The 26159-nt window shown below is 38.6% G+C and overlaps 1 protein-coding gene and 1 non-coding gene across 6 annotated transcripts in view; one reads left to right on the top strand and one right to left on the bottom strand.

The window, feature by feature from the left end:
• Window positions 1–26159, bottom strand: part of GABRB2 (gamma-aminobutyric acid type A receptor beta2 subunit) — a 293254-nt gene that overhangs the window by 138657 nt on the left and 128438 nt on the right. The window lies entirely within an intron of this gene.
• On the top strand, window positions 4330–4455 carry LOC113896720. The gene has a single exon (XR_003512092.1). It is a non-coding gene; the product is annotated as a small nucleolar RNA SNORD22 (small nucleolar RNA).

The raw sequence follows: 26159 nt of genomic DNA, 5'->3' as shown, positions 1-26159 counted from the left end.
AAATGGTCAATATCTCCTAACCAGCCTTAGTTTCTTTGTCTGTAAAAAGGGGGCATTTTAATAACAATAATAATTACCTAACAGTTTCTGGATGAAGTAATATAATAATTTATGTAAAGAATATAAAAGAGGACCTATACATAACAGGCCCTTTACATCCGGTAAACAAAACCAAGGGAAAAACTGGTGTTGATGAACTTTGGCATACTCTACTCTGAGAGGCACTATACTTGTGTGTTGGAAACAGAGAAATAAATGCAGCCCTAGCTCGAGAGAAACAATCCATAGCTTGACCTTTTTCATTAAAAGGTCTCAGGCATTGGGCTTCCCTGATGGCCCAGTGGTTACGAATCTGCCTTCCTATGCAGAGGGTACAGAATCGATCCTCTGCTGGGGAGCTAGGATCCCACATGCTTCATGGCCAAAAAAAAAAAAAAAAAAAAAGAAAGAGAAAAGAAAAGGTTTTGAGCACAACTTACACAGTCCAGGTAGACTGAATCTATGAAATTCCTTGGTCAGGTTTAAGCGTCTTACGCCTTTGTTGTAGGATGAAACGCATAAGTTATTGTAAGTAGTTCCTGCCTCTTTCGTTTGATTACTGCTTCATTAAGGTTTGTGCTTTGCTAATTTTTGCTTTCCTATTTAGTCATAAGTGAGCGTCCTATGACTGTTGTTCATCTTGGACTCCTTCCTCTCCTTTACCAGGAGGATTCTCTGCCTCAACTCCTCAGCCATCTGCCTTCTTCAGCATCCATGGCCCCATTGCCCCACTTCCGTGTTACTATAGGATCTCGGTCTCTTAGTCTCTCCATCTGCCTCCCTACTATTGTTTATACGGTGGTAAGACATTTTAAAGACACAGATAGGATTCTACCACTCCTCTTCAAAATTTTTAGAGGCTCTTCCAAAAAATTCCCAATCTTGGCTATGACGTACTGTTACCTGAATAATCTAACCTTTTCTTCTCAATATGATCTCATACCAAGTCGTCACTCACTATTTCCAGTCTTCACATCTGTTCTCTCTGCCTAGAATATGAATTTCCCCACCCCCGATACTCACAAAGCCCTATATTTTCCTTATCCTTCATCTCAAAATCACCTCTTCTGAAAGGGATTTCTTAAGCAGTCCACCCAAAGTATCTGCCTTACTCAAGCTCCATCTTAGCTATTTATTTTCTTCAAGGAATTATTACAATCTGAAATTATCTTGCTTATTTCTATTTTGTAAGAATGATGTTTCTCAGTAAACTTTAAGCCATTTAAAAGCTGAATTTTTTCTATTTATTGTAAGAGAATCAAAAGGGATCTGTTGAAAGGATAAAGACATGAATTATAGAATGAAGCACTTGGTTTTGCTGTGCATAAATCTTTTATTTGGGGGATTATTTTATTGCATAATTTCTCTTTTTTAAAACTTATATCTTATGTTTTAGAGATTCATTTTATATTTTTAACAGTAAGTAAAACTTAATCTACTTATTAAATTATATAACTAGTTAAAGAGTTTACTATTAAACTGATTGTTTCTGCTTTCGATGGGACTGATCAAATGTCTATAACTTATTATTTTATAAATTATAAAAATTATATAAAACTTTAACACTCACATTTGCTCAGGGTTAAAAGAGGACAGTTTATTTTGGTTATGTGATACTTGGCTAAATTTTTCACTGGTCTACTGTCTTTATTTAACATGTAGATGTAACTGAATTACCACTAACATAGAGGAACTTGTGTAGAAGAGAAATTGTCAAAGGAAATAAAATTAGCTACCTAGTGGGCATACAAATTCTCATGCTATTTGAGTAAAATAGCAGATACAATCTTCATCTTGATACACTAGATAAAATTAACTTTGTTTGATAGAATGAACACCAAAGACATGAAAGGTACAAGGGCATACATAGGATAAAGAGGGACAGTCAAAAATAGATGTCTGATTGTGTAGGTGAGGTGAATTTTGCAACTGCTACTGTAATATGCTGTGGTTTACGCTTTCCACTGATGCATATTCAAGGCAACTAACATCTGTGAACACTAGGGCTGTGAGCAAGAAAAATAAATTGACTAATGCTATTGCAGAAGCAATTGGGTTTCTACTTATGCTTTAAAAATGAAGTATTAGGAAAGTGTTTTTCTCACATCAACAACATTCATATTCCCACTGATGTTTCACTTTTTTTTTTTTTAAATGTTATAGCATACTTCATAAAGGGCTTCCCTGGTGGCTCAGTGCTAAAGAATCCGCCTGCCAATGCAGGAGACAGATGTGGGTTCGATCTTTGGGTTTGGGAAGATCCCCTGGAGAAGGAAATGGCAACCCACTCCAGTGTTCTTGCCTGGGAAATCCCATGGACAGAGCCTGGCAGGCCACAGTCTACGGTGTTATAAGAGAGTCAGACTTGATTTAGTGACTAGTTGACTAAAAAACAACAACTTCATAAAACTAACTAAAAATATATATAAATGTTTTCTAGTTGATGTTTATAAGCATTTGTGTCTCCTGTTGGGATTAAAATAGAAATTCTGTAGCCAAAATAATCCACTTGGAATCCTGATAATACAGAAAAAGATGAGTGACCAGGGACAAGGCACTTACACGCACCAATGTGTGGTTGCTCCTGAAACAATGAACTAAAAACTTGCCATATTGCTTTATTATGAGATGATAAAAGTAAGAAAAAAATCTGTAACACTAAATGTTCTTCATCTTTTGTTATTACTCACTGCTAATGAGTAGACACAGTGATAACTCATTTAACCAGTAGCTACTTGGTAGCGGGCATATGTATATGTTTGTATGCGTGAAGAAATGTAGAATATTCACACCCTTATAAGCAAATCAGAGCTATGATATAAATCATGTCCCAACATATAAATATTCAAAAAGAGTCATTATGTCATATGTGTATATGAAATCCTTATTAACAAATTTTAAGACAAAGTACAGACTGAACTGAACAGACGTAACAAATCTGCATATTTTCTAGGTGTTTTATGAGATCAGAAACCACATCTATTTTTATTTGTATCTCAAAAACCTTGCCAGGTGCTGGCCTATGCCAAGATTAAAATAAAAATAATAATAACAACAACATAAAACAAACAAAATTGTCAAGGTCACAAGTATTCTCAAACTGAGGATTTTGAAACAATTCTCTAATATAAGTGTCTGATTCAATTTATTTTAAAAAGTCCTAAAACAAATTTGAAGTCAAAATCATCCTTACAGAAGAAGCCACCTTGGAATACATTTTATTCAGAAAAGCTCAATGACCAACATCAAAATCTATTCCTTGGGACACTGATTTATAACAGAGCTACATTTCTCAAAGAATAAATCAACAGAATAAATATAATTAATGGGTTTTTCATGAACCTGCCTTTCTGAATCCTGATAAACATCCTTAATGGGCCTTAAATTACTCAGCATCACTACATTTCAAAGAGTCTTTGAAATGTAGCTAATAACTCATTAGGCAGGTATCCTGGTTAAGTTTTAAGACCATTGGGAAATATATGAAGACAGTCCAGTTTTCAGTCAAAGGAAACAGTCAATGATGCCTCCAAAATGAAAACTGAAGAAATCGTCTATAGTTAAAACTGGAAATGTGTCTTCTTTGGGGGGCTGAATACTAATGCATGACGAGAGCTACTTTTGGTAGCACCACTGAAACTCTAGTACTTTGGCCACCTCATGCGAAGAGTTGACTCATTGGAAAAGACTCTGATGCTGGGAGGGATTGGGGGTAGGAGGAGAAGGGGACGACAGAGGATGAGATGGCTGGATGGCATCACCGACTCGATGGATGTGAGTTTGAGTGAACTCCGGGAGATGGTGATGGACAGGGAGGCCTGGCGTGCTGAGATTCATGGGGTCGCAAAGAGTCAGACACGACTGAGCGACTGAACTGAACTGAATATTCTAACTGGGCTAAGAGATCTTTAGATAAACTTTTTATTCCTCAGCCATTGGGCACAGTTATCCAAAAGATTTATGTCACAAAATACTGACATAGTGCAGGAAAACTCAGTATGTAACAAAGCATAAAAAGTCACTAGAGGCAGCTATAAAATCAAGAAATACAACTATGCCAGTATTTCATATCAAAGACATAACAGACATTTTAAAGTGTCATTAACTGAGATTTACTGATGCTAGTATATCATTCCAAGTTTGAATATGACCTAAGATAGTTATTAAGTGATAACAAATGCCTTTGCCCCTCAGCCAATAGGAAATAACTGAGAATCATCAATGTGACACTTGGGGTCTTTCAGCAGATTGTTCAACAGGGGCTTTTAGGAGCTAAAATATATGGTTAATTCCCAGTGAAGAAATACTCATAAGTCTTACTTCCTGTCCTAGTCCCAGAGCCTGTAAAGGTGAACCCACTGGGGCTGGCTGGGGGAGAAGAGGAAAGCTTGTTCCAGAGGGAACTGTCTGAGGGATCATGAGAGTTCCTAAACAAGGCAAAGGGGGAATAAATGACTGATTGAAAGGCAGATATTTTTCCCCCCTAGATCTGAAGAAAGAACAAAGCACAGATAATGGAATCCAATGTGGAAGATGTCAAAACTGAAAAATCCTTATACAGATTGCCTGTTCAAACTAGCATACAATCATTTCAGCCTTTCTAAATAAAATTTTTTTTAAACCTTCAAAAAAAAAAATAAATAAATAAAATATATGGTTAATCATGTGCCTTAATATGTGAAAAACTTGTTAGGATTTCAACCAGAGATTATCAAAAAGTGACTCTGAACTTTTACTTTGATCTATCAAGATAACATTCCAGCTGTTCCACCAAAAAAAAAAAAATTCAGCATCTTGGCATATTTTTTAAAGAAAATTAGCTGCCTTATCCCCAACTATGTTCAAAAAACAATGTTCTAACTTACTGCATGCTTGTACTTTGTTCAAAATATACATTTATTAAACACACAACTTATTCTAATTACTAGGGACAAAAAAGGAACCTCTGGGATTAGTAGGCAGCATTAATATAGAAAAATTAGGATGTTAAAAAGGTCAATTATCAAAAAACACATTGATATTTTTGTATGATTAAATATGTATTATGAAAATACATATTTTTCTAGCTGTAAAACAAACATTAAACACATCCAACTATGGGGGGAAATTCCAATTACTTTATTTCAGCATAAAAGTATGAACTGAAATTTTGAGAAGTTCTAAAGAGCTCATCTGAGTCACTTCCCCTGAAAGTCCTTAATTTTTTTTGTTTTAATATCTCCAAGAAAACTTGACATTATTTTGTATCTTACAACTATTCCAGTTGGGAAACTAATGTCTTACATATATCCCCTCTTACATGTTCTTGTCTTTTGTAGAGAAGACAGAACACCTACTGCAGGAGTCAGCTGACCTCAGCTCTGGTATTCTCAATAACAACATATCTCAAATTAATTGATCTCTTACTATGTTCCAGACACCATCCAGTGTTACTGAAACATATCATCTTCTTTAACATGAGGAGTGTCCTATCATTATTTCCACTTTATAGATAAGATAATAGAGACACAGAACGATAGAGTGATTTTCTCCAAAAGTTACAGAGGGAGTAGTGGAGTTGAGACTTAAATCTAGGATGTTAGTCTCCGAAGCCCACATAGGTAACTACCAGGCTATCACTAACTAGGCAGGTTGACCTTGATGAAGTCATTTAGCCTCTCTGGAGGACTGGCCAATTTCTTAGATCCCAAGTGAGCTTGGAAATTCTACAATGCTGTGAAAATACATTACATGTTCTATGACCCCGTATATTTTGTAATTTTGTTTTACCCACACATTCAAAGACTGTATTTCACAGCTGTTTATTCTGTTTTAGTCAATTATGTAGATTAGCCCACCCCAGACATGCAAACACAGGCTGCTCCCCTAGGAGTCCCACATATTCTCTCCCGATTGAAGGTCTCCCACAGCATTTTTCTTCTAGCCTATGCTTTTGATTTACCTCCATAGAGGCCTTCTGCTTAAATTATAATCTCCAACACTGATGCATAATTGTTTTTAAAAGTTCTTTACAAGTCCTCCTGTAGAGTCACATGGGCTACTATGCTCAACTTTGTAATCACCAAAAAAAGTAAGATTGCTAGCAATCATGCTACCATTTGACAAATCATGCCTTTCAGACTGGAGCTATTTGTACTCATGTGCAGCTGTTGGCTTTCTGTGACTCCTTGCTCTTTTGGAATCTTATTCTCTGTAAAGATACCCTGCACAATAAAGGAAACACAGGTTTCTGCTACAAATTCAGGGATTACAATGAAAGACATTTCCTTAAGTAACATGCCTATGGAATCCAAACAGCAGTATCTCAAAACATCTCATTCTGTAAGCATATAAATCCTAATCAACCAAAATGTTGATACAGACATACCCATCTGTAGTCAGTCCTGTGTTTATCAAGATTCTCCATATTACATTCCTGGTGGTCTTATTCACAAACCCTTTGCTTGTCTCATAAATGAGAATATCCATTCTTCGTTCTAGATTAAATCTTAAAAGGATTCTTACCCTGAGGGGGAAAAAAAATCTTTTTTTTTTCTCTTTTATTTTTTGATTCACAACCTAACAACTGAAATCTGGCTTCAGATCGCCATAAGAGATTTAATTATACAAGAGCCACTTATCACTGGGAAAGACATATAGCCAGGACTCTAATTATTTCAACAATGATTTCTTTTTAGTTTGTTTTCACAATTTAAAACAGTGTTTAGATATGCCAGATACTTATTGTTGCATTTAATGTTTAAAATAGCTTTTTTATTTATGACGCATTAGAGACATACCGTTTCAGAATAAGTTCACCAGTTTTATTCCAGTCCTTTATTTATATATTTATTCTTTAACAAAATGAGAGGCTCACAGCTGCTGATCTATAGCTGGTCAGTGACGGACTGAGGTTATAACCTCAGACGGATCTGCTGTCACTTCTCCCACATCCAGTCCCATATAATTTTAAACTGTAAACTACACATGCTGGAGGTCTTCCTTCATTTCTCCAGCTCCACCCTCCACCCTTAACCACCAGACTAGACTGCGTAGACTTCAAAACTTCTCTGACTTCCGGCTGGATTTGGTCAATGGGGAGCAGAACAGGAGTCTGGGGAGGGGGAAAGTGAGAGTCTGGGAACTGTACTCCAGACCCCATCCCCAGGAACTTGTGAACAGGTCCCTTGACTATTCCCTCCTCTCGCTCTTGAAGTCTAGGATGCAAGGGAACAGATGGCAACCTGCTGATCCTATCTCGGGGGTGGGCAGGGAACGGTTCCTTCTCTTTATAAATTGACTCCTTCTCTTTGTAAATTACCCTTTTATTACAAGTCATCTCAAATTATCCCACTTTCACTAAGGCATCTGTTTCCTGTTGCACCCCTAACTGATAGAATGTATTATAGAAATGTATTTAAAATCTGAAGTTTCTCTAGCTAGGCTGTCAAAAAAATTAGAAGCATATTCCATTCCTGGGTCCTTTTATCTTAGGATTTTAGGGATGTGGGGATGAAGTTTTCCTTGTACTTAAAATGAACTGCCTCCTTCCTATGATTCCAGTCTCAGTTCACTGGAGCCCACCCAAAAAGCACTATCTCTCCACGCCAGCCAAAGCAACCCTTTCTCCCCTACCACTTGTCACTGTCTCGTTTAATTTTATTTCCTTCACAATACCTATCATAGGATTACCCTGGCAGTCCAGTGGTTAAGACTGGACTTCCAACTGTGCTTCCAATGCAGTGAACGCAGGTTCAATCCCTGGTCAGAGAACTAAGATCCCACTCATTGTGTTGTGTGGCCATTTTTTTTTTTTAAATAAAATAACACGGAGAAAATACTTCAAAAAGTACTTATATTACCTGAAATTAGTCTGTGTATGCATTGGCTTATTCATTACCCTCTGTCTCCCTAGCAGACTCAGAGTCTGTGTTAAGCTGGGTTTTTACAAAGCAGATCCTTAAGGATGCTCACTAGGGATCACCATCTGTGAAAGCAAGAAGGAGCTGGACAAAGGAAAATGCTGATGTAGGATGCTAGCCCAGCAACATGGACGTTCTGACCAGAGTACTGCCATGAGAGTTACTCACATGAGACTGAAATGACCTTTAAACCACCTCCCTCTTCCACCATCACTACACACACACACACCTTCCTTGAACAGCTGGCATCTGATGGTTGAGAAAAAGATACACTCGATTAAAAGGTCAGTGAGAAACATGTTCTGAGGTTGATCCAGCCTCCAACATGCCCTCACACACATTTTCCCTGCAGTACATGGTTATAACTGTGATCACCTAAACCAGTAAGTAAAAGAGATTTTACTGTTATTGCTGCTGCTGTTATTTTTCAAACACAAAAAATAAATTACTCAAAGCAGCCTCCTATCACATACTAGCAACTCAGCTTGCACTTATGACTCCAACAAAAGCTACCAACAATGCCATTTCAGACTTATCTGCCACTCATCTCTAATGGCAAAATATTTCCATCTCAGTGGCATGTTTGCTATTTAAGTCTTTTATATAAAACAGGTACCAAATACGCAGGAGAATGTTTCACACCATTAGAAGCCACACATTTGTGTTAAAACCTTATTCAGTGCTTCATGTTAATTATATTTCAATGGAAGTGGAAGAAAAGAATTAAAAGTAAATAAAAAGTGTGATATGAAGTATAAAAAGATGAGAAAACACAAATTAAACCTGAGGATTATTACCTATCTAATCAGCAAAAACATTAAAGAAATGATAATATTCAGTACTACACATTTTGCAGGGAAACGGACCCTTTCACACATGCTACCAGTAGAATTATAAATCAGAACACTTTCTGGATGACAGGCTTTCTGTAACAGAGAAGAATGGCTAGCATAACGTTCGTTGATCTTCTCTAAGTTTCGAATACACGGGGGCACAGAGGTCAAGAACAGAGGCCTTGGCAGTGACGAGTGGTGCTGGGCTCATATCTTGGCACTGCCTCTTGCTGTGTGACCTTGAGCCAACATATAGAGAGGAGCTGCTATAATACAAAAGGTCCTTTTGAATGCTGGACAATTATTTCTTCAGAATTCTAAGGAGGTATGACCCTGAGCATCCCACAAAAAAGCAAGACTTTCTTCTGACTTGAAAAAATCATCCTGATTCTTCAGAAGCTTTTAGCTACTTAGGATGAAGTTTTGAAGTGGGAGTAGAGGGTGCCTGTGGATAAGATCAACTAAAAGGTGAAATCCAGAGAGCCCCTTATAACTGAAGACTGCTTCTGCTGCTGAAGACTAGTTTAAACAAAAAGCTTAGAATTTAAGATGGAAAAAAAATGTCTTTAAAAAGTTATCCCCACACATGTCTTGTGATGCAGCGTGGTTAAAGAAAACAAGAGAAAAAGAAAAAAAAAAATTGTCTTGTACCCAAAAGATGATACACTGAGTAAGAACTGTGTGTTCCTGCTCAGTCGTGTCCAACTCTTTGCAACCCCATGGACTGGAGCCGCCAGGCTCCTCTGTCCATGGAATTCTCCAGGCAAGAATACTGGAGTGGGGTGCCATTCCCTTCTGCAAGGGATCTTCCCAATCCAGGGATCAAACTCAGGTCTCTTGAGTCTCCTACAGTGGCAGGCGGATTCTTTACCACTGCACAACCTGGAAGCCCAAATAAGATTAGCTGACTAAATAGAGAACTGAAGCAGAGTGAAGTAAATCATCAAAAAAATACATAAACCCTGGGGTTCATTTTAAAGAAAACTCTTGGAGAAACAGAAAAGGCTCGCACAAAAAAGGGCATAAACACTTATGTTGAAAATGACAGACAATTTATAATACAAGTCACTAAATATTATTATAGCACAGTACAGGTCACTAAATGTTACTGTTTGTGTGTTAGTCTCACAGTCATGTCCAACTCTGTGACCCCATGGATTGGAGCCCTGTCAGGCTCCTTTGTACATAGAATTCTCCAGGCAAGAATACTTGAATGGGTAACCATTCCCTCCTCCAGGCAATCTTCCAGACCCAGGGAATCTAACCCAGGTCTCCTGCACTGCAGGCAAATTCTTTACCATTTGGGCCACCAGGGAAGCCCAAATGATTATTAGAGCACAGTACAAAAGGTACGAATGAAGACAAGCACATCCAATTCCTGGATGAAAACTGAAAACATCAGAAAAGGTATCAGAAAAGGAAAAGGTGTGTAACACCATTTTTATACAGATAATTTCATTTCCTCCAAGCTGGAAAATGGGGACAGGGTTGGAAGAATGAGAGGATGGACAACAAGGTAAAGAATGGTTGTGCTGTCAGTATTTCCTGCAGCTTGCCTGGTCTCTCTCTCAGTTTCTTTCTCCGGGGGGGGGAAAAAAATGGCAAACTAGCTTCATAATTCAGTAAAATGTTACTGAGTATTAAACCCTGAAAATTAATTGTTTAACAAATAGATGAGTGAGCTCTGCTGTTCCACCTGAAGAAGAAAGCAGACTGATGGATGTAATAAGAGCCTCTATTTTTACAGAGGGCTCAAGGGAGCAATGATGGGCTGTTCGCATGGTCCAAATAGGAAGCTATGGTCATAAATTCTAACATGAAGGACATGGAGGATTTAGGTTAAATAGAAAGATGACTTGGCTGATAGTGAAGGCTATAAAATCATGAAACAGATCCCTGGGTGAATGGTAGATTTCCCTTTCTGGAAATGATGTGTAAAGAAGAGGCTCATCTATCAGGGTGATGGAGAGGGGCCCAGCACATTAGGATGGTTTAGGTGACAAGTCTGCACTTTCTGGTTCACCAAAGCAGCCTCTATCTTTAATTTCCAGCAACTAAAGCAAATGCCTAAATCCCTTGCAGCCTGAGCGTACCTCTGATAATTTGGCTTGTAATGGATTTTAGCTTAATAAAACAGACAATAACATGAAGAGTTGCTAAAAGTAATTAAATAACTGAAGAGGTGTAATATAGCCTATAAACATTCAAGTATTTCAACGCATGCTTAATGACATCCAGGGCCAGGTAAAGATGTATTTCTGTCAGGTAATTACTAACAATTATTTAGGACTGTTCTCAGAGCACTGGGATGCAACATTAAATGTTGGTTATCATCTTCATGCTCAGTGTTCACATTAGTTAAGCATTTGTGGTACTGTAACACCATAATGTCACTAATGAGTAATTATTTCTAGAGCAATTATTTTTTAAGTGATTAAGACGCGTTGTATCACTGTGACACAACTGACTTCATATTTGCTTTCTCAATAGCTCCCTTGTCTTCCCTACAAGTTCCCTTCCCCAAAGCATATTAGACTGTCTTTTTCTCACAGGAAAAGAATAGACTAATAATTACCAAATGCATACCGTCCATGAGAGAAATACAATGCAACAAGCTGAGGTCTGCTAATTCTTAAGCTACCATTAGGGAGCTGAAGAGAGTATCAGGATATTAAGTTGGATAATATATACATTCAAAAACCTAAAATTTGCAAGTTTATCATCACTTTGTCAATGAGCCTGAACTGTAAAATTTCTGAATGCCAATAAAGGTGCTGACCAATATTAGTTTATCCACAGTGACAGCTTACATTCTGCGTGGTGCTTACTAAGCCCTGTAGAAGATATTTAATAAAGTATTAAGATATAGTCTTTGACCTTAAGAACCTTAAAATCAAAGACAAGACACAAGATAAACTGATATAGAAAGGTATTATTTGGGATCCCAGATAGCTGAGACAGTAAAGAATCTGCCTGCAATGCAGGAGATACAGGTTTGATCCCCGGGTTGGGAAGGTAACCTGGAGAAGGAAATGGGTTTCAACATTCAGAAAACTAGGATCATGGCATCTGGTCCCATCACTTCATGGGAAATAGATGGGGAAACAGTGGAAACAGTGTCAGACTTTTATTTCTGGGGGCTCCAAAATCACTGCAGATGCTGACTGCAGCCATGAAATTAAAAGACACTTACTCCTTGGAAGGAAAGTTATGACCAACCTAGACAGCATATTCAAAAGCAGAGACATTACTTTGCCAACAAAGATCCATCTAGTCAAGGCTATGGTTTTTCCAGTGGTCATGTATGGATGTGAGAGTTGGACTGTGAAGAAGGCTGAGCGCCAAAGAATTGATGCTTTTGAACTGTGGTGTTGGAGAAGACTCTTGAGAGTCCCTTGGACTGCAAGAAGATCCAACCAGTCCATTCTGAAGGAGATCAGCCCTGGGATTTCTTTGGAAGGACTGATGCTAAAGCTGAAACTCCAGTACTTTGGCCACCTCATGCGAAGAGTTGACTCATTGGAAAAGACTCTGATGCTAGGAGGGATTGGGGGCAGGAGGAGAAGGGGACGACAGAGGACGAGATGGCTGGATGGCATCACCGACTCAATGGACGTGAATTTAAGTGAACTCTGGGAGTTGGTGATGGACAGGGAGGCCTGGCGTGTTGCAATTCATGGGGTCGCAAAGAGTTGGACACGACGGAGTGACTGAACTGAACTGATCTTTGAAGGAATTTTCTTTTTTAATATTTGATATTTCATTCTTTACTTGCCAAATTTTCTGTGCCTAATGTGTTATTTAAATATTCAGAAAACAAACTTTTACTCTTAAAAAAAAGGAAGGGAAGAAAGTGGAGGAGGGAGAGAGAAATGATATTTTCTGAATAATCCGTAGATGATGGTGGGTAGAGAGCTCAATTTTTTAAACTTCCAGTGCCTTATTTTACAGATACATGACTTCACAATATTACCAACAATTATTCTGCAAATTTGATCAGTCTCAATGGCCTATAAATATAGCTGATATGGAATAGTGATATTCTAAACAGAATAATCTATGAGCAAAACTTCTTACCTATAAGATATGTGGCTTAAATTGAAATTCGTTTTTGTTTTTTTTTTTTTTTTTCTGTAATGTCGGGGCTATAGCTAAGGAAACAAATCATTCATACTTATGTAGCTTCAAAATGAAGACTAATTATTTTTTTTGTCAATGATAATGCCATGTTTTTACAGAAAGGGAAAAAAACAATACAGAGTAATTTCAGAAGTCAAATAGACTTGGCTCAACATTCAGCTCCACGGGTACCAGATCTATGATTTCAGGCACATTATTTAACCTTTCTGAACTCCACTTTCCTATTCTGTAAAAACATATACCTCTTGGAGTGAAGTAAGTCAGAAAGAAAAACATCAATACAGTGCATTAACACATATATATGTAATTTACAAAGATGGAAATGATGACCCTATATGCAAGACAGCAAAAGAGACACAGATATAAAGAACAGACTTTAGGACTCTGTGGGAGAAGGCAAGGGTGGGATGATTGAGAGAAGAGCACTGAAACACGTACATTACCATATGTGAAATAGATCACCAGTCCAAGTTTGCTGCATGAAACAGGGCACTCAAAGGCGGTGCACTGGGACAACCCAGAGGGATGGCATGGGGAGGGAGGCGGGAGAGGGGTTCCGGACGGGGGACGCATGTGCATCCATGGCTGATTCACGCGTCCCCAGTCCTGAACCCCCCTCCCGCCTGGAATGTTTAGTGGAGCTAAACATTCCACTTATGTGTATGGCAAAGCCACCACACCATTGTAAAGCTTCCAATTAAAATAAACTAATTAATTAAAAAAACAAAACAAAACATGTAAAGTATTTAGTATAGTACACCTGGCACAAAATAATAACTTAATAAATGTAAAATAAATAAGTAAGTAAGCAAATGAGTGAATAGAAAAACTAAACATAAAAATAAACAAAATACCATGAGCAAAACTAGCTGATTTGTATTTACAATGCTTCAACCAATCTTGTGCAGAATTTTCTACCACCAAAACACTGAGACAGCCCTTTTGGTGGCTTGTGGCCATATGGAAAGCTTAACAGAAACTAAATCTTGCTCTTTGGCACAGAAGACTTTAACCAACAATATCAGAGATCCCCTCCCATCAGAACAGGTGGAGAGAAGGTGTATGCCTATTTGCAATGCTGAGCAAGCTGCCTGCAGAACATACAGTGCACCGCTGTTGGGGGCAGCTTTGGATTCCAAGGGTGGCTAAAGCCTTGGAGTCTCATCACAAAGAAGTCCAGGCACTGACACTTGCCTGTTTACCTTGCCACTGCATTCCCTTTCTGTCTGTCTCTCTCTCTCTCTTTTTTTTTTTTTTTCAATTTTTTTGATCTTGGAGTCTCCCTCTAGCCCTGTGACATGTTTTGCCATCTGTTCATGCAGATGGTGCCATCCAAAGAAGTCAAAAAGTTTGCTGTCCCCAAATCCCTCTTGATTCAGTTGGTTCTCTCTATCACAGAGCAGTAGGGAAAACAAATGAGAAACTGGAAAACACATTTTAAAGCACTAAACAGTCACAGCTCATATAAGGAATATACTGATGCTCCGTATCTGTTTGAAGTGAATGCTGTCTACAGAGGTGAGCCCTTACCCTCACATTCTCCTGAACAAAATTATGTCTACAACAGCTGATCACACCTAGAATACAGAGTCAAACATTCCTGACCCTCTCCCCACTATCCATCAGGTCAGCAACTATAGTAAACAATCTATTTTAAACGTGGCTCTGTGTATAACTTACATTCTTTTTTATCCATGCTTACAGAAACTGAAAACTTAAAAGAATAAAATAGCTTTTTTGAAATTAAGGAATGTTGCCACTGAACAACCGTAGATTGGCTTTGCTGTTGTTTAGTTGCTCAGTCATGTCTGACTCTTTCTGACCCTATGGACTGTAGCCCACCAGCTTCCTCTCTCCATGAAATGTCCTCAGCAAGAATACTAGAGTGGGTTGCCATTTTCTTCTCCATGGGATCTTCCTGATCCAGGGATCGAACCCACATCTCCTGCATTGGCAGGCGAATTCTTTACCACTGAGCCACCAAGGAAGCCAATTTGGTTTCATACAATCTAAAAATACTACACAAGATGAAACTGAGCTAAACATTCCACTTATGAAGGGGGAAAAACAAATCCAGAAGCCTGAGGATCAACAGAAAAGAGCAAAATCACAAAGAAAAGTAACAGAGGAATAGAGCCTCTTCTTTGTCTTAAGATGTCTATGACTTTTGCAATAAAATAAACTAAAACTAAAACCTATCTGCTGACACAAATTTAGTCTCCTAGGTGATTTCAGAATCGAGTTTCCCTAAATTGGAATGTTTGATAATCCATATTATTTGAAATTTTATCTCTCTGTAGGAAACTGTTTATATTATACCGAGGATCTGGAAGTTCATTTTTGCTCTGTGTTGATTTCTCCCTCTATTCTTTCAATGTATAACCCTGCCCAGACCCAGTCACCCATGCAGTAAATACAGATTTTTTCCTCCTTGAGAGTAACTCCATGTACTATCAAACAAAGACTAGACCCATGGTTTGTCTTATTCCTTTATCAGAGCTGATGATGAACTGTGTGGAGATGAAGTAACTTAACAAGGCTCCACGAATTAAGCCCTAGTGAATAACATCAGTATACAATGAAACCGGCTTCCCAGGTGGTGCTAGGGGTAACGAATCTGCCTGCTAAGGAGGAGACGTAAGAGACGTGGTTCAATCCCTGGATTGGGAGGATCCCCTGGAAGAGGGCATGGCAATCCACTCCAATATTCTTGCCTGGAGAATCCCATGGACAGAGGAGTCTGGCAGGTTACAGTCCAAAGGGTTGCACAGAGTCAGACAAGACTGAAGCAATTTGGCACAGCAATGAAATACACAATTCATTCAAAACTAAAAAAGCTAAGAAGAATCATTTGGAGTGAGGATAGTGTTTCTCATCATCAAAGCTTTCACATGGGCCTAAGGGTGATGGTTTCATCTCTTGTATCTTACTTTCCAAAAGAAAAATCAACCCATGACTCCAGAAAAATAGGCTAAAATATTTAGGGTTTGGGGAAATATTGTTTTGAACAAACCCAAGTGCTTTGATTCCCTACACAGTAAACAACCTTCATTCCCCCTACTGCCTGCCTGCCTCCTATCACACAAACACAGAAAATACATGTGTGTGCCCATGTGTGTGCACACAGGCATAGGTGTGCACAGACTCACAAATACACATATTCTGAAGTTCAGACAAGACAGTACAAGTAACATAGATATTGTCTACATCAAGCAAAGAATCTTATATCTCTGCTTTACCATCAATGAGAATCCATACACATTTTATTCATAAAATATTGGATTACCATGAATAGACTTTCCCCCTTGAACTCAGTGGTAATGAATTTTCTGAGATGTGTGCCTAAAAATCTCTCATTAGAAGTGCTTTCTCAGTGATCCATTCTGTGGTAGAAGGTTAATGTGGGTCACCTAAATTCCACTTTGATACAATTCTCTCCACCTTCACCTCTCTGTATACCTTCCAAAATATCACACTGATTGCAAATGACAAGGTAATTTAATAAAACACCAGGTGCCAGTGGAAATTTCTACACAGTCAACTCATAGTTGTATTTAAGTCATGATTTGGGAAGCTGAATTCATGACAATTGCTGATCCTGTTTTGTTTTCAAAATGCCTTCTTATCAGCTGTTGAACTGGCATCACTTCAAGCTCCATCTTACTGCGAATACAATTCTTTTTACTAAGAGAAAAGAACATGGTATCTACTAGGTAGGGCAGTCAGATTTTATTCACCTCATCAAAACATAATGATCTTTGATAATTAGGTATCAAATGCTATTGGTTTCATTTTATGCTTCTCCTTCTGCACCTAACTTAACTCAGTATGCAAATCCATCATTTAATTACATCAGACATGATTTTGCATGAAGGCCTGTATAGAGACAGAATAATAAATCAATTTGAGATAAACACTGAAGACACCATAGATCCCATTCAACTGATAAACTGAATCAGGTAGTTGGACTGATAACATAGGAAATACTGTGAAGAAACTGCAATAACTAATTCATTTACATACACAAATATGTATATATATTCCACAAATGTTTTTTCAGTGACTTCTGAGACAGGCACTGATCAAGATGCTGGGATACAGTCAGGAATAAAACAGAGGTCCCTGTTCTCATGGAGTTTATATATTCATGGAGTCAGGCCAACAAAAATAGTAAATAAATAATGCATTTAGTTATAATTAAAATAAATAAATTTATATTAAAAATTTTTTTTAAATCAGCTAAAAAAAAAAAAGAACGTAAAATGCAGTAACATACGAGAGGAAACAAAGTTCAAAGTACTGAGTTCTTTAGTAGTGTTACTAAAACTTTCTCCCTGGGAGCACATGAGTTTGTTCAGCACCTTAAGACCAATTTGCTCCATCCTTTGCAACAGCAACTTGCATTCCTCAGATCACTACTGTCAGTCTTCATAAAGAACATCTTAGCTGAGGTTTCACCTTCTAAAGCAGCACTCTCTCTCTCTCTTCTACTTTTTATCAGGTCATTCATTCTGTTTAGTTTTCTTCATAACAACTTGCTATCATAACAACTTCTTTGTCACAACTTGCTATCTTCATATTTATCACTAAATAGATTTTTTTAACAGTGGCTTATGTTTTCTTCCCGAAGTGCAAGCTTCTAGAGGTAGAGTCTATGCTTGGCTTATTCACTCCTGCACCTCCAACCCCCACCTAGTGCAACAAGAGGTGTTCATTCAGTAGTTGACTGGATAGATAGATGGGTAAATGAATTAAGTGTTCAGCAATTCACTTCACGACAATGGCTTTGTTTCATTAAATATAAATTAGAACTGCTAGTATTTCCTCAAGCTTCCTTTTGGAACACTATACATTCTAATATTAGGTAGTCAAAATAAATAACTGCATTTAGTTATTAGCCTTATGAAAATTCTGAGTACGTCATGTCTTCTCCACTACCTCCCAGCCATGCACTGGGTCATTTTTCTGCATTAAACCTGTTAAAGCACTAAAGGCATGGGCTTTGAAGTCAAATATGCTTGAATTCTACTCCTAGCTTTGATGCTTATATAGTTGTACTGCTTTGAACAAGTTACTAAATTTGTCTAAGGCTCAGTTTCCTCTTCTTAAAAATGGTAAAATATCAGTATCTACCTTTTGATGAAGGTAAAAGAGGAGAGTGAAAAAATTGGATGAAAACTCAACATTCAGAAAACTAAGACCATGGCATTTGGTCCCATCACTTCAAGGCAAATAGATAGTGAAACAATGGAAACAGTGACAGCTTTTATTTTCTTGGGCTCCAAAATCACTGCAGATGGTGACTACAGAAATGAAATTAAAAGATGCTTGCTTCTTGGGAAAAAAAAGGTATGACAAACCTAGACAGCATATTAAAAAGCAGAGACATTACTTTGCCAACAAAGGTCTGTCTAGTCAAAGCTATGGTTTTTCCAGGAGTCATGTATGGATGTGAGGAAAATGAAAGTTAAAGTCGCTCAGTTGTATCCAACTCTTTGCAACCCCACAGACTATATAGTCCATGGAACTGTCCAGGCCAGAACACTGGAGTGGGTATCCTTTCCCTTATCCAGGGGATCTTCCCAACCCAGGGATCAAACCCAGATCTCTCATGACAGCTGGACCATAACAAGGCTGAATGCTGAAGAATGGATACTTCTGAACTGTAGTCCTGGAGAAGACTCTTGAGAAACCCTTGGACTACAAGGAGATCAAACCAGTCAATCCCAAAGGAAATCAGTCCTGAATTTTCACTGGAAGAACTGATGCTGAAGCTGAAGCTCCAATACTTTGGCCACCTGATGCTGAAGCTGAAGCTCCAATACTTTGGCCACCTGATGCGAAGAGCCGACTCATTAGAAAAAACCCTGATTCTGGGAAAGATTGAAGATAGGAGGAGAAGAGGATGACAGAGGATGAGATGGTTGGATGGCATCACCAACTTGATGGACATGGGTTTGAGCAAGCTCTGGGAGATGATGGTGAAGGACAGGGGGTCACAAAGAGTTGGACATGACTGAGTGACTGAACAACAATAACCAGACTGAATTATTTGAGGATTAGAAGATACAATGTATGCACAGTACATGAGATACAGGATGTACCCAATTAATTTTGAATACTATGATTATCTTGGTAACTATAATAAAGTGCAACAAATATTGGATATCTACTGTGTGCCAGCTACTTTACATAAGTGATATTATTTAATTTTGCCCATATTTCTATGTTAAATGATATTATAGTTTTCAGTTTAAAGTTGTTACATAACTTTTTAAAAAACCACAAAACCTGTAAAAACAAACTCCAGGACTTGGCTCGGACCTACCATTCTATTCTACCTCTTCCAGCTCTCAATTATATTTTTCTACGAAGATCTACACTTGAATCTCAAGTTTTGAATGTTTCATTTGTCTCTATGTATCACCAGCACCTAGAACATTGTTGTTACATAATAAGGATTTACCATCACCATTCCCTCTTGCCAAATACCATCCTACACAAATCAGGATAGGAAACAGCAGAAGAAGTGAAATTTAGATACACATAGCAAATTTAATAACAGCAACTAATCTTTACAGTTTAATATGTGCCAAGCACTTGACGAAATTCTTTACAAGTATTTGTCCAGATAATCCTGTCAGTAATTCTACAAGGTAGTTACTATAAATGTGGCTCAGCAGTAAAGAATCTACCTGCCTCTGCAGGAGACCTGGATTCACTTCCTGGGTCGGGAAGATCTCGACAAGTGAAATGGCAACCCACTCCAGTATTCTTCCTGGGAAATCCCATGGACAGAGGAGCCTGGCAGGCTACAGTCCATGGGGTCACAAAGAGTCAGACACGACTTAGCAACTAGACAGCAGCAGCAGCAGCAGGGACTATAAAGCCCTGTATTCCTCATGAGGGAGCTGAGGCTCAGAAAGATGGAGCGCAGTTTGTCAGTGACAGAAGAAGGCCTTGTAACAGGCTGTCAGATTCCAAACCCATGCTCCAAACATGCCAGATGAAGCTAGATATGGTCTTTATCATGGTCTTTTCAGTAACTTCCCTTCGTTGTCAGTATGCTACAGTCACTAAACTATAAAGTCCTAATTATTTTCTCTATTATTTCTACTGGGAGCAATACAACATGGAATTCGAATTTTCCTCCAAGGATTTATGACCATTTAGCATTTTCTTACTTTTTATTCTGTCCATAAGAGTGCAGATAATGAGCTACTTCTCAGAAGTAAAATAGCTTGAGCATTTCATAATATGGTGACTGTGATTTGAGTCATTAACCTATTACAGTGATTTGGCTTGCTTTATTTGCGACCTCAAGAATAAAGAGAGAGAAATGTGCTAGAAATCCTCCCTTACCACAAACTTAGCAAATCAAGTAAACTTTTGTCAAAAGTCCTTTACCCTAAGAAATTTGCCAAAAGACCTTTAACCTAAGAGGTGATTTCTAGAGGCTAGATAATGTTTTATCTCCTTCTTTTTTTTTTTTTCCTACCTGTGGAGAATAAGGCTGACATAATTCTCTGTGAAATAAATCATTTTACTTGTTCCAGAAAATATATATAGATTTTCTTCCATGTACTCTGGGGTCTTTTGCGATAGTTTGGTAGACAATACTTGTCCAGTTGTTGGAAATTTAGTGATGTGGTTAATGGCTCAGTGCTGTTTCTGCTTTTCCTTCCAGGATGAGAGTATTGATGCTAGAGTGAAGAATCTCAGCAAGAGAGTATTTTAAATAATGGACATGAAAGTGTGTGTGTTACTTGGGTAATTCCTTCCTGGATTATCAAGTAAGAATAACATTCTGAAAGCATGTGGACTCACAGGCAGTCTTTAGGGTCTCTGGGAACCACAGCAGCGATGTGGCCTTGGCCTCCTCACTTCTCTAAGGTTTTACATCTCTCGCTAACTAAATGGAGACTTAATCAAATTTTATAGTGGTTGCTTTTCCCTGGTCTATAACTCTCTTGATTCTTCACAATATGGATGTGCAATTCTAAAATAGAAGAGAATTTCAAAACCCCTCTACACCAACTCACAGACTGAAATGCATTACTGTTTATCCTTGAATTGGGGTGTTCAGAAAAGCAAAACAAAAATAACTTCTGCACTTAAAAGTTGCAAAGTAGAAATCCATTTAAGAATAAAGGATGAAAGGAGAGAGTGATATTAAATTATATCTGAGGAACATACTCTATGTCAAGTTGTAGGGGGACAGCTATACCAAAATCCATGCACAGGTCCTTACCGAGGAGTCCTATTAGAGACAGAGAGAGATACTCCTTTATTTGGAATGATGCCAATGAAATTCTCTCTAGAGGGGAGACAGATGACTCTTAGAAGTTCCTCTCAGGAGCTCTGGAAATTTAGGCTCTCCATTCTTCTTCAATCAACATTTTCAGAATTGGCTTTTCCCAGAGTCTTTTGCATCCATCTTCTTGGAACAGAGTCTCTAGGAAGACTCTCTGGGAAGGTGCATGAGATCATGGGCTTTGAGTTCAGTACAGAGACTGGAAATTCATTAGAAGGTTACCTCCTTTCCCAAAGCCTGAGTCTCCTTCAACTATAAAATGGCAATGATGGGAGCGTGCTTCACAGGATTAATATAAAAAAATTCAGGGCTTGACATACAGAAAGTACTCAATAGAAAAAGGAACCCTCCTACATGGTTGATAGGAATGTAAATTGGTGCAGCCACTATGGAAAACACGATAGACAAACATTTCTCAAGAAGGTAAAAATAGTGTTGTTTTATGACCCAGTAACCTGACTCCCGGGCATATATCCAAGCACACCTATAATTCCAAAAGATACATGCACTCCTATGTTCATAGCAGCACTATATATAATAACCAAGACAAGGAAACAACCTAAATGTCCATCAACAGATGAGTGGATACAGAAGATTTGAAACACACACAAACACACTCATACACACACAATAATGGAATACTGCTCAGCCATAAAAGAGAATGAAATAATGCCACTTGAAGCAGCAGCAAAGATGGACCCAGACTTTATCATACCAAGGGAAGTAAAAAGAGAAAAATAAATATATGCTATCACTTATATGTGTAAAATATGACACAAATGAACGTATCTATGAAACAGAGACAGACTCACAGGCAAAGAGAACACACCTGGGCTGACACGGGGGGAGGGAAGGATGGGGAGTTAGGGACTAGCAGATGCAGACTATTATACACAGAATGGATAAAGGACAAGTCCTACTGCACAGTACAAAGAACTATAGTCAATATCCAGTAATAAACTGCCATGGAAAGGAAGGAATGTATATGTACACACACATAAATAACTGAATACTTTTGCTGTACAGCAGAAATTAAGATACAATTGTAAAGCAATTGTACTTCAATAAAATAAGTTTTGAAAAATGAATAAATTTGTATGATGAACAATAAAAGAAAGTACGCACTAAACTTTACTACTACTATCACTACTGCCACTACTTCTCGAGGGGATCTTCCCAACTCGAGATCAAACCCAGGTCTCCCACAGTGCAGGCAGATTCTTTACCAGCTGAGCCACTAGTGAAGCCCAAGACTACCAGAGTGGGTAGGCTATCCCTTCTCCAGCATTTCTATTTGCTTCATATGAAAAATGAAGAAAGTAGAAATGACTCCATTAAATCAAACCTGAACCAATGCTGACTGTTCTCACAACTAAAAGTTTTCTTTAATCACATTTGTTGTATCTTTTGTATTACCCTAATTTCATTAAAAAAAAAAATATGTATATATATATACACACACATATATATCTGTGTGTGTGTGTACACCAACATCGTTAATCCATCATAGTGTAAGCAAGTAAGTGTTAGTCGCTCAGTCGTGCCCGACTCTTTGCGACCCCCTGGACTGCCGCCCACCAGGCTCCTGTGTCCATGAGATTTTCCAAGCAAGAATACTGGAGTGTGTTGCCATTTCTTTCTCCAGGGGATCTTCCCTGACCCAGGGATCGAACCCAGATCTCCTGCCTTGCAGGCAGATTGTTAACCAACTGAGCTACAAGGGAAGGCCCCATGATAGTGTGGCCCCAGGTAAATAGCAGGGAGGGAACACAGCTCCACCCATCAACAGAAAATAGGATTAAAGATTTACTGAGCATGGCCCCGCCCATCAGAATAAGACCCAGTTTCCCACTCAGTCTATGCTACTGGAGATCAGTGGAGAAATAACTCCAGAAAGAATGAGGAAATGGAGTCAAAGCAAAAACAACATCCAGTTGTGGACCAGATTGGTGATGGAAGCAAGGTCCAATGCTGTAAAGAGCAATATTGCATAGGGACCTGGAATGTTAGGTCCATGAATCAAGGCAAATTGGAAGTGGTCAAATAGGAGATGGGACAAGTGAGCAAGGATATTTTAGGAATCAGTGAGCTAAAATGGATGGGAATGGGTGAATTTAACTTAGATGACCATTATATCTACTACTGTGAGCAAGAATCCCTTTAGAAGAAATGGAGTAGCCATCATAGTCAAAAAAAGAGTCTGAAATGCAGTACTTGGATGCAATCTCAAAAATCACAGAATGATCTCTGTTCGTTTCCAAGGCAAACCATTCAGTAACACAGTAACCCAAGTCTATGCCCCGACCAGTAATGCTGAAGAAGCTGAAGTTGAATGGTTCTATGAAGACCTACAAGACCTTCTAGAACTAACACCCCAAAAATATGTCTTTTTCCTTATAGGGGATGAAAAAGTAGGAAGTCAAGAAACACCTGAAGTAACAGGCAAATTTGGCCTTGGAGTACAGAATGAAGCAGGGCATGGCTAATAGAGTTTTGCCAAGAGAACACAGTGGTCATAGAAAACACCATCTTCTAACTACACAAGAGAAGACTCTAAACATGGACATGACCAGATGGTCAATATCAAAATAAGATTGATTATATTCTTTGCAAACAAAGATGGAGAAGCTCTACAGTCAGCAAAAACAAGACCAGGAGCTGACTGTAGTTCAGATCATGAACTTCTTATTGTCAAATTCAGACTTAAAATGAAGAAAGTAGGGAAAACCACTAGGCCATTCATGTATGACCTAAATCAAATCCCTTACGATTATACAGTGGAAGTGAGAAATAGATTTAAGGGACTAGATCTGATAGATGGAGTGCCTGATGAACTATGGATGGAGGTTCATGACGCTGTACAGTAGACAGGGAGCAAGACCATGCCCAAGAAAAAGGAAAGCAAAAAAACAAAATGGCTGTCTGAGGAGGCTTAACAAATAGCTGTGAAAACAAGAGAAGCAAAAAGCAAAGGAGAAAAGGAAAGATATAACCATCTGAATGCAGAGTTCCAAAGAATAGCAAGGAAAGATAAGAAAGCCTTCCTCAGCAATCAGTGCAAAGAAATAGAGGAAAACAAAGAATGGGAAAGACTAGAGATCTCTTCAAGAAAATTAGAGATACCAAGGGAACAATTTATGCAAAGATGGGCTCAATAAAGGACAGAAATGGTATGGACCTAACAAAAGCAGCAGATGTTAAGAAGAGCTGGCAACACAGAAGAACTGTACAAAAATGATCTTCACAACCCAGATTATCACGATGGTGTGATTATTCACCTAGAGCCAGACATCCTGGAATGTGAAGTCAAGTGGGCCTTAGGAAGCATCACTATGAACAAAGCTAGTGGTGGTGATGGAATTCCAGTTGAGCTATTTCAAATCCTAAAAGATGATGCTGTGAAAGTGCTGCACTAAATATGCCAGCAAATTTGGAAAACTCATTAGTAGCCACAGGACTGGAAAAGGTCAGTTTTCATTCCAATCCCAAAGAAAGGCAATGCCAAAGAATGCTCAAACTACTGCAAAATTGCACTCATCTCACACGCTAGTAAAGTAATGCTCAAAATTCTCCAAGCTAGGCTTCAGCAATACACGAACGTTGAACTTCCAGATGTTCAAGCTGGTTTTACAAAGACAGAGGAACCAGAGATCAAATTGCCAACATCCACTGGATCATTGAAAAAGCAAGAGAGTTCCAGAAAAACATTTGCTTCTGCTTTATTGACTATGCGAAAGCCTTTGACTGTGTGGATCACAATAAACTGTGGAAATTTTTTCAAGAGATGGCAATACCAGACCACCTGACCTGCCTCTTGAGAAACCTGTATGCAGGTCAGGAAGCAGCAGTTAGAACTGGACATGGAACAACAGACTGGTTCCAAATAGGAAAAGGAGTATGTCAAAGCTGTATACTGTCACCCTGCTTATTTAACTTATATGCAGAGTACATCATGAGAAATTCTGGGCTGGATGAAGCACAAGCTGGAATCCAGTTGGCCAGGAGAAATATCAATAACCTCAGATATGCAAGTGACACCACCCTTACGGCAGAAAGTGAAGAACTAAAGAGTCTCTTGATGAAAGTGAAAGAGGAGAGTGAAAAAGTTGGCTTAAAGCTCAACATTCAGAAAATTAAGATCATGGCATCTGTCCCACCACTTCATGGCAAATAGATGGGCAAACAGTGGAAACAGTTGCAGACTTTATTTTGGGGGGCTCCAAAATCATTGCAGATGGTGACTGTAGCCATGAAATTAAAAGATGCTTACTCCTTGGAAGAAAAGTTATGAACAACCTAGACAGCATATTAAAAAGCAAAGACATTATTGTGTCAACAAAGGTCCGTCTAGTCAAGGCTATGGTTTTTCCAGTAGTCATGTATGGATGGGAGAGTTGGACCATAAAGAAGGCTGAGCACCGAAGAATTTATGCTTTTGAACTCTGGTGTTGGAGTAGACTCTTCCGAGTCTCTTGGACTGCAAGGAGATCCAACCAGTCCATCCGATAGGAAATCAGTCCTAAATATTCATTGCAAGGACTGATGTTGAAGCTGAAACTCCAATTCTTTGGCCACCTGATGTGAAAAACTGACTCATTTGAAAAGACCCTGATGCTAGGAAAGATTGAAGGCAGGAAGAGAAGGTGACAACAGAGGATGAGATGGTTGGATGGCATCACTGACTCAATGGACATGAGTCTGAGTAAACTCCAGGAGTTGGTGATGGACAGGGAGACCTGGAGTGCTGTAGTCCATGGGGTTGCAGGGAGTAAGACACAACTTAGGAACTGAACTGAACTGAACTGATAAATGGGTGGAAATGAAAGTCGCTCAGTTGTGTCCAACTCTTTGAGATCCCATGAGTTCTATAGTCCAAGGAATTCTCCTACGCCAGAATACTGGAGTGGGTAGCTTTTCCCTTCTTTCCATTCT

Source organism: Bos indicus x Bos taurus, chromosome 7, assembly GCF_003369695.1.
Source record: "Bos indicus x Bos taurus breed Angus x Brahman F1 hybrid chromosome 7, Bos_hybrid_MaternalHap_v2.0, whole genome shotgun sequence".
Taxonomy (NCBI): Eukaryota; Metazoa; Chordata; class Mammalia; order Artiodactyla; family Bovidae; genus Bos; species Bos indicus x Bos taurus.
The sequence above is the reverse complement of the archived record's forward strand: the minus strand, read 5'-3'. Positions and strand labels throughout refer to the sequence as shown.